The 15,190-nt window shown below is 39.7% G+C and overlaps 1 non-coding gene across 1 annotated transcript; it reads left to right on the forward strand.

Moving 5' to 3' along the window:
- Positions 1-13,960: 13,960 nt before the first annotated feature.
- Positions 13,961-14,023, forward strand: LOC126940955 (U7 small nuclear RNA). Its single transcript, XR_007721011.1, has one exon. It is a non-coding gene; the product is annotated as a U7 small nuclear RNA (small nuclear RNA).
- Positions 14,024-15,190: the final 1,167 nt, after the last annotated feature.

The raw sequence follows: 15,190 nt of genomic DNA on the forward strand, positions 1-15,190 counted from the left end.
CTAAACACAATCAAAAGGAGGTATATTGAAGCAACCTCATTAAGATGGTGGAATAGGAAGACCCAGAGCCTCCTTTTTCCCATAAAAACACTTATTCCACAATATCTGACAAATTTTCTCTATGTAAAATCCAGAAATGAGCTAAGAGGCTCTTGCAACCCAGGTGAGTGTTAAACCAGCCCACATTGAAGGAAGAACTAAAAATGGTGGCATTATCTCACTATAGTTCCTCCCCTTTGCATGGTGAAACTCCTATCTCCTGGCTTCTTCCTGGGAGAGAAACAAAAGGCTGAACCATACCTCCAATGTTGTGACTTTTGTCAGGGGACTTCAGAAGAGCCCGGTTTTGGTTTTGCTTGTCTGGAAGCACTGATGAAACCCAGCATGTTCTAGATGCCTGGGAAATACTGATAACAAAAGAGCTGTGTGGTGAGCTGCTGCTCCAGAAAACCCACAGTATAGCAGACAGAGGTTGATACAGCTCTGTGACGTCTCCTTTAGGGAGAAAGAGAAGAGTGAAACATAAGTCTCATGTTCCAGCTTTTCAGGGGGCTACCCAAGGGACTGGTTTCTGTCTAGCCTGCCTCAGGGTACTTAGGAGACCCAACATAGTCTTGATGCCACTGAGGACAAGAAAGAGTGAGGAGGCGTGTTTCAGTTTCAAAGAACACATGCTACAGCAGACAGTTATCAGAGGAAGCCAGAAAATATGAGCTTCCAAAAAGAAGAAGGAAGAAAGAAGAAGACAAAGGAGTAGAAAAAGAAGAAACAACCAGCTGATCTCTCTAATTGGGAATCTACATGTACAAGTTCAGAGAAGACAAAAATGCAAAAAAAGATTTGAGAGGGTCCCAAAATCTCTAGCCAGGCTGATTGGTGAAGGTTGTTCCCTTTATGAAGCCAGTCCATAAAGAATGGAAGAGTTGCTATTTTTCAAATGTGGGATAACCACACAAAGTTATGAAACCAATGAAGAAATAAGGTGAAAAGTCCCAATTAAAGGAACAAAATAAATCTCCAGACACCAACCCTAAAGAAGTGGAGATATATAAATTACCTGACAGGAATTCAAAATAACTGTCAATAAAATGTTCAATAAGATTAAAAAAACACATAAACAAAACGAGAATTTCAACAAAAATATACATTTTTTAAAGAGAGAAGCAAATAGAAAACTTGCAGCAGAAGAATGCAGTTACTGAAGAGAAAAATGTACTAGAAGAGTTCAACAGCAGTCTTGACCAGGTACAAAAAAAATCAGTAAACTAAAAGACAGGTGATTTGAAATTATTCAGAGATTCAAAAAGAAAAAAGAATGACAAAGATTTAAAAGCCTAAGGAACTTATGGGATACCACCAAGCAGACCAACGAATACATTATAGGAGTTCCATAAGGAGAACAGAGAGAGAGAAAGGAGCAGAAAACTTATGTAAAGAAACAATGGTTGGGAACTTCCTGAATCTGGGGAAGGAAATGGACATCCAGGTTTAAACATTCCAATGAATTTCAAATAAGATGAATTCAAAGAAGTTAACACTGAGATACCTTATAATCAAATCGTCCAAATTCAGAAACACAGAGAATTTCAAAAGCAGAAAGAGAAAAACAACTCATCACACAAAAATACACTCCATGAGACTATCAGCAGATTTTTCAGCAAAAACATCATAGGCCAGAAGGAAGTAGGGTTATATATTCAAAGTGCGGAAAGAAAACAAACTGACAATAAAATACACTATATACTGCAAAACTGTCCTTCAAAAATGGAGAGATGAAGACTTTCCCAGATAAGCAAAAGTTGTGGAAGTTCATCACCACAAGACTTGCCTAATAAGAAACACTAAAGGGAATCCTTCAAATTTAAACAAAAAGATGCTAAACAACAACACAAATGTATATGAAAATATAAAGCATGCTGGTAAAGGCCAATACATAAACAAATATTGAATGTTGTAATACTGTAATAGTGGTGCATAAATGACTTCTGATTCTGGTGGAAGTTATAAGACAAAAGTATAAAAAATAACTATAACTATTAAAATATGCTACTGGGGACACAATATAAAAAAATTTGTTACATCAATATCACAAGTTTGGGGGGAAAGAGTGAAGTGCAGAGTTTTTGTATGTGATTAAACTTAATTTGTATCAGCTTTAACTAGATCATTGTAACATGTTTTATGTAAGCCCTATGGTAACCACACAGAAAATACCTAGCAAAACACAGAAAATAAAATGAAAAACGTTATTTCAAAAATATCAACAAAACACAAAATATTGTAAGAGAGGAAAAGAAGGACAAAAGAGCTATCAGACACACACAAAGTAATAAAATGCGGTAATATGTCTTTCTTTATAATTAATTACTTCACATGTAAATGCATCAAATTCCCCAATCAGAAAACATAAGGTGGCTTAATGAATAAAAATGAAACAAGATCCAACTATATGCTGTCTACAAAATTCTCACTTTAGATTTAAAGACACAAATAGGCTGAAAGTAAAAGGATTTTTAAAACATTTTTTAAAAGGACATTTCATGCGAATTGTAACCAAAAGAGAGCACAGCTGCCCATATTTATCTAGGCAAAATATACTGTAAGTTGAGAACTGTCACAAGAGACAAAGACATTATATAATGGCAAACTGTCAATTTACCAGGAAAATTTAAAAAAATTATAAATATGTAATGCAGCCAACATTACAGCACCTAAAATATGAAGCAAACATTAACATAATTGAAGGGAGAAATATACAACAACACAATAATAGGAGATGTCAATACCCCAATTTAGATAACAAATAGAACATCAAAACAGAAAAATCAATAAAGAAACACAGGACTTGAATAACACTAAGGAACAAATTGACCAAACACACATATACAGAACATTTTGCCCAACAGCAGCAGAATACACATCCTTCTCAAGCACACACAGAACATTCTCCAAGACAGAATCACACATTAGGTCAAGAAAGAAGTCTTAACAAATGTAAGAACATTGAAATCATATCAAGTTGATTTTCCCGTCACAATGTAATGAAACTAGAAATCAAAAGCCAAAGTAAACCTGGAAAATTCACAAATATGTGGAAGTTAAACAAGGCACTATTGAACAACCCACAGGTCGAAGAACAAAGTCAAAGGGGAAATTAGAAAATATCAAACAAATGAAAATGGAAACATAGCATTCCCAACACTTACGAGATGCAGCTAAAGCAAGACTAAGAGGGAAGTTTATAATAAATGCCTACACTAGAAATGAAGAAATAATTCAAATGAACAACATAATTCTATATCTCAAAGAAATAAAAAAAGAAAAACAAGCTAAGCACAAAGTTACCAGATGGAAGAAAACAATAAAGATCAGTGCAGAAATAAATAAAATAACAATAGAAACATAATAGAAAAAAATCAATGAAACTAAGAGTTGTTTTTTGAAAAGACCAACAAAAGCAAGACAAACTTAAAGAGATGACCCAAATAAAATCAGAAGCAAAAAAGGGGACATAACAACTGATACCACGGACATCATTACAGACTATTACAAACAACTATAGTCTAACAAATCCTGGACACATACAACTTACCAAGATTGAATCATGAAGAAACAGAAAGCCTCAATAAACCAATAATGAATAATGAGATTAAAGCCTTAATAAAAAGTTGCTCGTCAAAGAAAAGCCCCGGTGGCTTTACTGTTGAATTCTCCCAAACAGGTAAAGAACTAATACCGATTCTACTCACAGCCTTCAAAAACATTAAAGAGAAGGAACACTCTCAAACTCAATTCATGAGGCCAGCATTACTCAGATAAAGACATTACAAGAAAATAAAACTACAGGCCAATACTCTGATAAATGTTTATGCAAAAATCCTCCACAAAACACCAGCAAACAGAATTCAACAGCACATTAACGGCATCATATGCCATGACCAACTGGGATTTATTCCAAGGATGCGAGGATGATTCAACTTACACAAATCAATAAATGTGATACATCATAGCAACAGAATGAAGGACAAAAACCATATAATCATCTCAATAGACTCAGAAAAAGCACTGATAAAATTCCATATTCCTTCATGAAAAAAGCTCTCAACAAATTAGCCATAGAAGGAATATATTTCAACATAATGAAGACCATATTTGACAAACCGTCAGTTAACATCATACTCAATGGTGAAAAACTGAAATTTTTCCCTCTACGATTAAGAACACAGCCAGGATAAGAAGAACACAGCCAGGATTCCTACTCTTGCCACTTCTTTTTAACAGAATTTGGCTAGTACTGGAAGTCCTGGCCAGAGCAATTAAGCAAAAGAGAGAAAAGGCAACCAAATCCAAAAGGAAGAAGTAAAATTATCTCTGTTTACAGATGACATGATCTTATATATAGAAAATGCTAAGGATCCCACAAAACCTATTAAATAAATTAATTCATTAAGATTGCGGCTGGGCGCGGTGGCTCATGCCTGTAATCCCAGCACTTCGGGAGGCCGAGACAGGCGGATCAGGAAGTCAGGAGATGGAGACCATTCTGGCTAACACACGGTGAAACCCTGTCTCTACTAAAAATACAAAAAAATTAGCTGGGCGTAGTGGCAGGTGCCTGTAGTCCCAGCTACTCGGGAGGCTGGGACAGGAGAATGGCGTGAACTCGGGAGGCGGAGCTAGGAGTGAGTCGAGATCCCGCTACTGCACTCCAGCCTGGGTGACTAAGAGAGACGCTGTCTCAAAAAAAAAAAAAAAAAGCAAGATTCGAAATCAACGGCTATGTTACTATATACTAACAATGTCCAACTCGAAAAGGAAATTAAGAAAACAATACTGCTTATAAAAGCATCAGAGAATAAAATATTTAGAAAGAAGCTTAACGAAGGAGAGAAAAAAACCTATATACTGAAAACTACAAAACATTGCTGAAAGAACTTAAAAAGATACAAATAAATTGGAAGACATCCCGTGTTCATGGGTTAAAAGACAATATTGTTAAAATGTCCATACTACCCAAAGCTATCTGCAGATTCAGTGCAACGTGTATCAAAATCCCACTGGTACTTTTTACAGAAATAGAAACAATATTCCTAAAATTTATATGAAACCACAAACAATCCTGAAGAGCCAAAACAATCTTGAGGAAAAAAAAAAATAGCTAAAGGCCCCACACTTCCTTAATTTCAAAGCATTTTGCAAGTTACAGAAATTTAAATGGTATAGTACTAGCACAAAGACAGACATATAGACCAATGGAACAGAACAGAGCACAGAAATAGGACCACACTCACATGGTCAACTGATCTTCAGTAAGAACACAAAGAATTTACAATGGGGAAACGATTATTTCCTCTGCAAATGATGTCGGGAAAACTGAATATCCACATGCAAAAATAAACTGTACCTGTATCTTACACCATACACAAAACCAACTTAAAATGGTTTAAAGACTTAATGTAAGACCTGCAACTATAAACTCCTGAAAGAAAACAGAGAGGAAGATTTATGACATTAGTCTCAATGGTTTCTCGCATGTGACACCAATAACACAGGCAACGAAAGCAAAAATTGACAAGTGAGACCACTTCAAATTTACAAAGCTTCTGTAAACTACGAAGCAAAGGAAACAATCAATAGCGTGAAATGGAAGCTTATGGAATAGGAGAAAATATTTGCAAACCACATATCTAACAAAGGGTTAATATCCAAAATATATAAGGAACGCCAACAACTCAATAGCAAAAACCAGTACTATCGTGTCCTTAATTGGTGGGTTCTTGGTCTCCCTGACTTCAAGAATGAAGCAGTGGACCCTTGTGGTGAGTGCTACAGTTCTTAAGGATGGTGCGTCCGGAGTTTGTTCCTTCAGAGGTTCAGATGTGTCTGGAGCTTCTGCCTTCTGGTGGGTTCGTGATCTCACTGTCAGGAGCGAGGCCGCAGACCTTCCTGGTGAGTGTTATAGATCTTAAAAACAGCGAGTCTGGAGTTGTTTGTTCCTCACAGAGAGTTCGTGGTCTCAGTGGCTTCAGGAGTGAAACTGCAAACCTTCATGGTGAGTTTTACAGCTCATAAAGGCAGTGTGGACCCAAAGAGTGTGCAGCAGCAAGATTTACTGCAAAGAGCCAAAGAACAAAGCTTCCACAGTGTGTAAGATGACCTGAGCCAGTTGCCACCGCTTGCTCGGGCAGCCAGCTTTTATTCCCTTATCTGGCCCAACCCACATGTTGCTGATTGGTCCACTTTACAGAGAGCTGACTGGTCCGTTTTCACAGAGTGCTGATTGGTGCATTTACAATCCTTGAGCTAGACACAGAGTCACAGAGTACTAGTTAGCTAGATACAGAATTAGGTAGATACAGAGTACCAATTGGTGTATTCACAAACCTTGAGCTAGACAGAGTACTGATTGGTGTATTTACAAACCCTGAGCTAGACACAGAGTGCTGATTGGTGCGTTTACAATCCTTGAGGCAGACACAGAGGGCTAGACGGAAAAGTTCTCCAAGTGGCCGCTAAGTTAGCTAGATATGGAGTGCTGATTGGTGCACATAGGATCCTCTGGCTAGATATAAAAGTTCTCCAAGTCACCATCCAGTTCAGGAGCCCAGCTGGCTTCACCCAGGGATCTTGTACTAGCGTTGCAGGCAGAGCTGCCTTTCAGTCCCCAGCCCCGCCTGCACTCCTTAGCCCTTGGGCTGTCCACGGGACCAGGCCCCACAGAGCAGGGGGCGGGACCCCTCGGGGCGGCTCAGGCCTGCCCGGGAGCCCACCGCATGGGGAAGAGCTCAGATATGGTGGGCTGCAGGTCCCTAGCCCTGCCCTGCGGGGAAGCAGCTAAGGCCCCAGGAGAATTTGAGTGCAGCCCCAGCAGGCAGCACTGCTGGGGACCCGGTGCAACCTCCCCAGCTGCTAGCCCGGGTGCTAAGCCCCTCACTGCTCTGGGCTGGTGGGCGCCGGCCAGCCGCTCTGTGTACTGGCCCACGGAGCCTGCGCCTGCCGGAACTCACACCAGCCAGTGAATGCAGCCCGGTTCCCGCCCGCGCTTCTCCCTCCACACCTCCCGGCAAGCAGAGGGAGGAGGCTCCAGTCTCAACCATCCCAGAGAGGGGCTCCCACGATGCCGTGGCAGGTTGAAGGGCTCCTCAAGCGCCGCCAGAGTGGACTGCCAAGGAGGTGCTGAGAGTGAGGGCTACTAGCACATTGTCACCTCTCACTATTACAAAATAAGCAAAATAGTTAAATAGACGTTTCTCCAAAGACGATATACAAATAGCCAACAGGAATATGAAAAGGTGCTCAGCATCACTAGTCATCAAAGAAATGCAAAACTACAATGATATATCATCTCGCACCTATAAAAAAAATAAAATTTAAAAAAGAATATAGGCCGAGGTAGGCAGATCACCTGAGGTGAGGCGTTCGATACCAGCCTAGCCAATGTGGTAAAACCCCATCTCTACCAAAAACACAAAAATTAGCTGGGCGTGGCAGTGTGTGCCTGTAATCTCAGCTATGCAGGAGGCTGAGGCAGGAGAATCACTTGAACTCAGGAAGCGGAGGTTGCAGTGAGCCAAGATTGTGCCACTGCACTCCAGCCTGGGTGACAGAGCAAGGCTCTGTCTCAAAAAAAAAAAAAAAAAAAAAAAAAAAAAAAAAATATATATATATATATATATATAAAATTGTGTGTACGTGTATATATATATATACATGTGTGTATATATGTGTGTGTATATATATGGGTAAACAAGGATGTGGAAAAATTAATTGGAACCCTTATGCACTGTCAGGAATGTAAAATGGTGGAAGCCACTATGATGAAAATCTAAAAACAGAATTACTATATGATCCAGCTTTCTGAGTTTTAATCCAAAAGAACTGAAATCAGGATCTCAAAGAGATACTTGCAGTCCCATATTCCTTGCAGCGTTGTTCACAATAGCCAAGTCGTACAACCTAAATGTTCATCAATGAATAAATGGACAAAAAAGTGACATATACATGTAACTGAATTTTATTTGGCCTTAAGGAAGGAAATCTTGTCATATACTACAACATGGATGAACCTTCAGGACATTATGCTAAGCAAAATAAGCCAGTCACAAAAAGACAAATACTGTGTCATTCCACTTATATGAGGAGTCTAATTCATCAAAGCAGAAAATAGAATGGTGGCTGTCAGGAGTTGGGGTGACAAGAAATGGGGAGCTGCTTTTCAATGGGCATAAAATTTCAATCATGCAAGATGAAAAAAGTTCTAGAGGTCTGCTGAACATTGTGCTTATAATTAACAATATTGTCATGTATGCTTAAATATTTGCCAAGACAGATCTCGTGTTATGTATTTTGTATCAAAATTAAGAGAAAGTACATATGTTAAAATTGAAAGTAAAAACCAAGTAAGTGGAAAGAATTACAGTAGTATAAATTTTGCTTCTAGACCTATGGCCAGCCACAAAAAAACTGTTTTTGGTTTTGTTTTTCAAAGTATATTCCATAATTTTCCATGGCAACTTCCTCCATTACCCTTAGGAAGTTTTTCTTTAAATGTGTCCTAACTCTGTCATTAAATACAGCATTTGTTTAATTTTTGTTTGTTTGTTTTTTGAGACAGTCTCGCTCTGTCGCCCAGGCTGGAGTGCAGTGGCTCAATCTCGGCTCACTGCAAGCTCCGGCTCCCAGGTTCACGCCATTCTACTGTCTCAGCCTCCCGAGTAGCTGGGACTACAGGCACCCACCACCACCCCCGGCTACATTTTTGTATTTTTAGTAGAGACGGAGTTTCACTGTGTTGACCAGGATGGTCTCAATCTCCTGACCTCGTGATCCACCCACCTCAGCCTCCCAAAGTGCTGGGATTACAGGCGTGACCCACCCCACCCAGCCAAGTTTAAATATTTTATTTGGTACTTGTCCATACCCCTGGGATTTGTGTGTGTGTGCTTTTCCTTCCTTATACCATAAATATTTTTTTAAAATGACTCTGAGACTTTCCTTGGTATTGTCCAGCAGATTGATGATCTTTAAACTTCATTATGCATTTGAGGCCAGAAGTTCAAGACCAGCCTGGGCAACATGGCAAAATCCCATCTCTACTAAAAATACAAAAGTTAGCCCAGCATGGTGGTTTATGCCTATAATCCCAGGTACTCAGGAGGCTGAGGCAGGAGGATCACTTGAACCCAGGAGGGGAAAGTCACTGAGCCAAGGTCATACCACTGCTCTCCAGCCTAGACAACAGAGTGAGACCCTGTCTAAAACAAACAAACAAACAAACAAACTTCATTTTAAAATAACCAATGCAGCCAGCAAGGTAGTTATCTTGTCTGATTTTATTTTCTTGGTTATACTTTTCACTTTGTTACGTAGGCCTTGCCTTTCAAATGCCAGGAATTATATTCAATTTACCTCTTCTCTCCACATGTAACTATATATATTTAAATTTAAATTATTTAGAATTATATAAAATCTAAATTTTAGTATCCTAGTCACATTAGCCACATTTGAAGCACTCAACAGCCACATGTGACTAGATTACTATATTGGACAGCACAGATACAGAATATTTTTATCATTGCAGAAAGTTCTATTGGATAGCTCTGTTCTAGATCCTATCCTTACCCTCCAAAATCCCTATTCAGAATATTAGCAGAACACAGCCTCTAAAGAAATCTCACTTGTCTCATCTGAAAAGTGAGGATAACACTTTTTTGACTCAGGAAAGAGGACTGACCCACATTTCCCTTGAGGTTCCTTACCAGTATGATAGCCTCGTTTCTGTGAATCCACTAAAACTTGACCCTTGGTCAGGAAGATAACTCCATTATAATAATGTTTCTCTGGAAAAAATCAAATTTGAATGACATCATCTCAATTCACAGCTTCTTTGCCAAGAATATAACCCACTTAAGTGTAGGAACTGCATTCCAGCTCCACAAATTCCTTATTAGGTCCAAAATGGCAGGTGGTACTTAAACCATATCAGTTTTTTCACACCCCAGCAGGCCTTGAAATCACTGTGATAAGAGAATCAGCCTCTCTAAGAAGGGTCACAGCATGCCTATAAGAAGACATCTGGGAAGCAGAACATTTATTTTAAAATGCAAACTATGTAGTCCTGCAAGTAATTAATTGGGAACATAAGTTGTATTTGAACTAAAACGGAACCTTTGATTACACTTAATGTCAGCTGGATGATTAATGTATAAAGTGTTTGCTGTTTACTAAACAAAGGATTTGTCTTTTTTTACCATCTGAAAAATTTTGTCTAAAACACTTATTTTCAGAGATGTGATCATTTCTTTGGCACTTACTGGACTGTTAAATTGAATTCATGCTGTCCTTCCATGTTTCCCAGCCTACTCGGAAAGTATGAAAATGGGAACTGATGAGCAAGGCCTGGACATGTTTCCACATCTACTGTGTTCATGTTTGTTAATGCAAGTCAGCCCTGCACAGAGATCTACCACCTGGACCAAGAAAAATGGTGAGCAGTATACTTTGCTGCTTGGGCAGCTTTCACTCCATGTCTAAAACGGTTTCCTAAATTGGGATATTACTCATTTTTATCACAACCCTTGTGGAGATTAATGTATTATATCAGAAACCATCTAAAAACACAGATATACTTAAATGACCATAATTCCCAATGCAAAATATAACAGGAAAGATTATCAAACCACTATCCCCCTACCCTTCAAGTCTTAATCTTGGCTCTAGGTTTTCCCGAGCAGGAAAAATGAATTGGGGGAGAAGTGAGTGATTCTCTCCATCCTTGCACTAACTTTCCTAATCTTTAATTGTGCCCAATCAACTTCGTTGTGTTATTCTTGGCTTCTTGCCTCATGAGGAACCAGAAGTTTGTAAGCCCATAGAGGAAGCAGTGTTTTTTACCTTGGGGCTCATCAACCTCCAGAAAATAAAAGCAAAATTATGTAAAAACCTGCATTTTTTTTTTTCTTGGGAGAAGGCTAATAGTTTTCATTAGATTTTGAAAGAAGTCCATGATCCAGAAAAGACTAAAAAGTCTCAATTTTGATGGATTTGGAATAGAATCAAGTCACTGATGAAGTTACTGCGTCTGCCACTAGTCGGGGCAGTGAGTGGGTACAACATAGCAGCCAGAGTTCTGTAAAAAAGAACAGAACCTGTGTGCTGAAGTCAAGAGCCCTTCTCTCATTCCAGCTTTTAATAGTTGAGATGCGATCAATAAACACTGGTGATAGACTTTAAGTCCCGTGATACTGTGATTTATAATGAGAAATACATATTTGGTCTGTAATCTCATTTCTGACACACTGCTCCTAAAATCCTAGTAATTTCCTAAGTGATAAGAGCTTTGGTAGTATCTTTGGTTATAATATTTGGTCTTTTGTCCCGGGTTCCTAAACTAGCTCCAGAGTATCTCTTGTTATTCATACCAAGCCCGTTTCAACCACACCCAAGTTTATATTAATGAGGTGATTTTTCAAAAGCCCCTAGAACATCACTGGATGGGGCTAGATGCTGGAGGGATGAATCATGTGATTAGAAGTTGGAACTTGACCCCCAACCTCCAAGGGGCAAGGAGCTGAAGCCTGAATTGATCATCATTGGTCAGTGATTTAATCAGTCATGCCTACAGAATGAAATGTCCATGAAAACTCAAAAGGACAGGGTTTAGAGAGCTTCTGGGTTGGTGATGAAGGAGGATGACATGCCCAGAGCGGGCATGGAAGCTCTGTGTCCCTTCCTTCATGCCTTGTCCTTTGCATCGCTTCCATTTAGCTGTTCTTGAGTTAACTGGTAAATGTAAATAAATGTTTTCCTGAGTTTTGTGAGCCATTCTAGCAAATTGTCAAACCCAAGGAGGACGTCACAGGAACCTCTGATTTATAGCCAGCCAGTCAGAAACACAGGTGAAAGGTGGCAACCTGGACCTGTCAGTGACCTGAAGTAGAAGCCGTCTTTTTTTTTTTTTTTTTTTTTTTTTTTTGAGACAGAGTCTCGCTGTGATGCCCAGGCTGGAGTGCAGTGGGATGATCTTCACTCACTGCAAGCTCCGCCTCCCAGGTTCTCGCCATTCTCCTGCCTCAGCCTCCCAAGTAGCTGGGACTACAGGCGCACACCGCCGTGCCCAGCTAATATTCTGTATTTTTAGTAGAGATGGGGTTTCACCATGTTAGTCAGGATGGTCTCAATCACCTGACCTCGTGATCTGCCCACCTTAGCCTCCCAAAGTACTGGGATTACAGGTGTGAGCTACCACGCCCAGCCAGTCGTATGGGACTGATCCCTTAACCTGTGGGATTTGATGCTATCTCCAAGTAGATCGTGTCAGAATTGACTTGTAGGATACACAGTTGGTGTCCACAGAGAATTGGAGAATTGCCTGGTGTGGAAAACCCACACATCTGGTGTCAGAAGTAAAGTATTGAGGGTAGTAGAGAATAGAGGAAAAAACATTTTTCCTTTAGTTGGTGGAAAAAAGGAAATAGTTTTCCCTTACAGCCCTGAAAGATTGGCTGGTGACATGCCAGAGCTCTGATTGCAATAACATTCACCATTATTTGTTGATACACATTCTTCCATTTAATCTTAATAATCCTTCAAAGTGGTATGATTACCCCATTAAAAGATGAGAAAACCAAGGATCAAACTGGCTAACTAATTTGTTCAAGATGACAAAGTTACCACATTGCAGAATGAAAATTAGAGCCCAGGTCACTCTGATTCAAAAAGCTTATTCATTAATGATGCCCAGCTCTATAGGAATATCTGTCCAGATTCCCGGAATGCACCTTCAATTCTATCATCCCACCTAAATCTGAAAAGGTAGCACATCTCATGATTCTTCCAGCCGGGCAAAGCAAGGCTAATTTTAGAAGTCTAATGAGAAAGGATTAAGGTACTTCCCGTTAGACAGTCAACACGAGTGGCTCTCATTAGCAACAATAAAAACCCAGCTTGTACGGTCCGCAAAAGTAGCAGCCTCCGCTTTCTTTTGTGATTCTCAGCTGGGTTGCCCCTTTAAGAAGCTTAGCCCACATAGTCACATTCATAGATCCTCTAAGTCAAAATCTTTTTTAAAAACACCCAGGAGCGATCCCTAACTACCAAGGAGTAAGACATCCTTTCAGGAAAGAACATTGAAGAGGTTTATCTGAATGTCAGCAAGTTTCACCTAGTCAAAAGAAATCCATCTAGAAAAGCAATTTTATACAATTTGTGAATTTTATTCAATTCAACTTGTATTTACAGTTGCTCTATGTAGGAATTGTACAGAACACAGCAGAAGAGGGTAAGATGTACAGAATGAGATGTTCTCCACCGGAGGTTCACAGTTCATTGGTAGAGACAGATACACACCCAATATGTATAGTCCGGCAGACAGTACTAAGTTGGAAAATGGATTTCCAACAAAGTGCAAGAGGAGAACAAGAGAGGGAGACAGTGATTCTAATTGTTGGTCAGGGTAGAGACAAATGTGAGAAGAGCTTGTGGAGAGTGTGGGCTCTGTGGATAAAGGCAAGTAAGATGTGAATGAATACTAGCATCCCAAAAGCATAGAAGCAGAGGTTGTGCAGGTATCTGGAAAAACAATAATGTCCTGGGAAGGCCAGAGAGTAGAGTGACAGGCCCATCCTGTAGACCCATGCCACTCAAAGTGAGGTCAAAGCCAGAGCATCCTTGGAAACACTTAGAAACTTCAACATACAAAAAACCCAGGTGCCACCCTGGACCAAATGCATCAGAATCTGCATTTTTACAAGATCCCCAGGTGACTCATATGCACATGAAGGTTTGAGAAACATTCCTGCAGACAATGGGGAGCCATTGGAGGTCCCTGGGAGAGAGGAGTAATCTGTTCTTAGATGTGCTTGGGAAATGCAACTTTAGGAAGCAGAGTAGAGGGCACACAGAATTACCAAACGAATGAGCAGTTATTCAACCAACAAAATCTTTTGAAAATATGAATGTTAAGTGTTACAGCTCTTTTAGAATTGGTCTAGCAGGTTTTCTGGTTTGTACTAGAAAAACCATAGAAAGTGAAAATAGAAAATAATATGAACAGTCATCTATTGGAATGATGATTAATAAATGATACTCCTGTACTCATAGCTCCATCATATTTGACTGTAAGGTAATTAGGATATTAATTTTTAAGTGCAATTTATTCATCAGATGGGAGGATAAGGCAGTAAAATCAGGTTGTGGCCAAAAATAACATATTTTTCACTTTAGTTCACTATCTGGAATCTATGTAACCATACTATTTTAGATTATTCAGATTTTTTAATACTCTCTGAATCTGATGGCCAAGGACCCTGTAATCCCACCGCCCTAATTCCAAAATACTCTCTAGCAACTCATACACCCTTCCCCATTCCCCAAACACCCATTTTGAGATAGCCAGGATAATTTTCTTCATTTCCTGCCCAGACAGCTGTGGAATGTTGTAATTCATTGTTAGGCAGCTGCAGCAATCCTCCTTAGAAAAGAATACATCTTGTCAAGGATATGGTTATTCTCAAATTTTGAGTTTATTTTTTAAACGGTGATGTACCCACCAGATGTAGAAATAGTCAAGCCTGAGAAACCTCAAAGGGAGGCTGGATCTAACACACGCATCCCTGCTTAGAGGTCAGTGCTACAAATACCCTCACCAGGTTGCCTGTAATCTCACTGCTTCAGCAAACAGTCCAACCCACTCCTGTTGGAAAATCCTTTGGACTCCTGAAAATAACTCCTTCCTAACTGAGTAAACCTTAACCCTCTCCTACAAGCTGATAAGAAAATGCAGCACATCTAGAAGGTGAAGAGTAGCAGATTTTCATCCTCAATTATCTCCTCCCTCCACATCCATAAAAACAGCCCTGCTATCTTCTGATCTTTATTACAAAACTAGGGAGAAGAGAGGAAAACGAGATTAAAATCTCTCCACGCTGTGTGAGTGCGTGTGCATGTGTGTGTGTGTGAGAGAGAGAGAGAGTGTGTGTGCGCGTGTGTAGCTATGTGGGAGGGAGACAGAGACAATCACATAAAAATTGAAAATTACCCCAGATGACAATAAAATAGACAAGACAGAAAACTCCAGGGAACAGCGATGATTAGAGTGAGTAGGAGTGTCGTGTGAAGGCTAAGAGGTTAGACTATTCAGATTACTTGGGAAATGTGGGATATTAGATCAAGGAAGATCCGTTACTATACT

This window comes from Macaca thibetana, chromosome 17 (assembly GCF_024542745.1).
Source record: "Macaca thibetana thibetana isolate TM-01 chromosome 17, ASM2454274v1, whole genome shotgun sequence".
NCBI classification, from domain to species: domain Eukaryota; kingdom Metazoa; phylum Chordata; class Mammalia; order Primates; family Cercopithecidae; genus Macaca; species Macaca thibetana.